Source organism: Alosa pseudoharengus, unplaced genomic scaffold (genome assembly GCF_046254945.1).
Source record: "Alosa pseudoharengus isolate Yale_2024_CS ecotype anadromous, Long Island Sound unplaced genomic scaffold, YU_APseudo_1.1 YU_APseudo_1.1_scf_23, whole genome shotgun sequence".
Taxonomy (NCBI): Eukaryota; Metazoa; Chordata; class Actinopteri; order Clupeiformes; family Clupeidae; genus Alosa; species Alosa pseudoharengus.
In genome coordinates, this window is record NW_027468685.1 from 3970581 (window position 1) to 3973080 (window position 2500).

Here is a 2500-nt window from a genome sequence, read left to right on the forward strand (position 1 = left end):
ATGTGGATTCTTCTTTTGGCTCAGGGTCAAGCGACCGTCCAGGATTAAGACACAGGAGTCATTTATTAACCCTTTTTATCTGTGTAGTGCACCTGTACATATAGAGACTACAGATCAATAGTTTAGCAATCCCAAAACAATGGTTTTTGAAGGCGGCATTTGTCTAATTTCAGTTAAATAGCTTGTTTCAAGCAACGGAATTACACTTTTCTAAACATGGATATTATCGTGTAAGTTGACACATTACAGTACATAAATATTAAAGGGAAAATCCAGTGTAAAATGGATTTTGGATATGCTTAGCATGATAACAAGTTCAAACATTCCTTGGGGAGCAAAAAAAAACGCTCATCCGATGCATTCTAAACTAGACTGTTTTTAGCCGATGTTTCCAAAATGCTAACACTGGTAGTGATTGGGCATTTCTCATTGTAAAATGAATTTTCTCATTGAAAATGAATTTTAAACCATTTACGAGGCTCAAAGTAGCCCGACACTCTTTGGGAGTATAATGAGGGTCCTAACATATAAAACGAGGCATTGGCAACTTTGTAAATGTAGTTTATTTAAAAGGACTATATCCTTGTCGGGCGGCGCCATCATGAAATTAATGACCAAATTGTGCACTCAATTACTCAATTATGATCTCATTTTACAAGATTGTGCATAGAATGTATATTATGTGCTAAAATATATATTATAAAATATATATTATATTTTAGTAAATAGTGCACTCCTTGAATTTTTCTTTGGGATCAATAAAGTATCTATCTATCTATCTATCTATCTATCTATCTATCGATCGCATTTATTTGACACAATTTAATAAATGGGCCCACAATTTTGTAAAATGATGCGCTATTTAGTAAAACATTTTTGTGTGTTTTGAAGTGTATACACCCCCCCACCCTCCCACCTGTTCCTTATTATGACCGCCGCGCAGCGAAGCGGCGGTCATATAGGTTTAGTCAGATTTTTTTTTTTTTTTTTTTTTTTCTTTTTCGCATGTCCAAATTTCTGTCAATGATTCCCGGGACACTGAAAGACCGGGGTAGACGAAACTTGGTGGGCATGTAACCCCATATGGATAGCATGGAACCATCGTTTTTCGTTTTGATCTGTAGCCCCCCCGCTGGACTGCACCCCCCCGAAAGGAGGGTAGGGCAGACACAGTTTTCTGTGAATATCTCGAGAACCGTAAGGTTTAGGAGGACCATTATTTTTTTGTATGTTGATCTCAAGGGGCCATGTCAACCCATTCCATAACCACTCATTTCATGTATAGCGCCACCTAGTTAAACACAAAAAAGTAAAAATGAGGTGTTGTAATCGCAGGTATCTGTGACCTAACATAGTCAAAACTGCACGAAATTGGAAGTGTAGGATCATTATGACACCCTCTGAATGCACGCCAAGTTTCGTGGAATTCCGTTCATGGGGGGCCACACAATAAATTCATTTATGTTACTATACACCAACTGGCCTGTAGGTGGCCGGAGACAGTTTTCTGTGAATATCTCGAGAACCGTAGGGCCTAGGAGGTCCACCTTTTTTTTGTATGTTGATCTCAAGGGGCCATGTCAACCCATCCCATTACCACTTATTTCATGTATAGCGCCACCTAGTTAAAAATTAAAAAGCAAAAAATTAGGTGTTTTCATCACAATATCTCTGGCTGACATGGTCAAAACTGCACGAAATTGAAAGTGTAGGATCATTATGACACCCTCCGAATGCATGCCAAGTTTTGTGTACTTTCGTTCATGGGGGGCCTTACAATAAAACAATTTATGTGTACATTTAGTGACGTACACCAACAAGGATTCCCGGGACACTGAAAGACCGGGGTACACAAAACTTGGTGGGCATGTACCCCCACATGGATAGCATGGAACTGTCATTTTTCGTTTTGATCTGTAGCCCCCCCGCTGGACTGGACCCCCCGAAAGGAGGGTAGGCCAGACACAGTTCTCTGTGAATATCTTGAGAACTGTAGGGCCTAGGATGACCATTTTTTCCGTATATTTGCCTCCAGGGGTCATGTTAGCCCAGTTCATGTGCACACATGTGCACAAACAGATACACACACACACACACATTCACAGTAATCATGACACATACTCACACAGTAGACATATGTACCCTTCCATGCACAGGCACATACGCAGGCACGCGCACACACACACACACACACACACACACACACACACACACACTCTCACACACACACACACACCCACACACATAACATAAACATAACACAAACAATCAAGAATTTCTCATAATTATGAACAGGCAAGATGGAGGTGGGGTTGTATAAAATGAATTTTACATGTGAAATCTATGAACTAATCATGTTTTGGTACTTGTTGTCTAGCAGATACCAGTGAGAATTGAGTGTGGATAATGCAATTTAGTGAGACAGTTAGAATCATATAGGCCTTTCAGCGTGATTTCTTTTTGTGAAAAAAATGTGCTGGACTGGGCGGCGGTCATATTT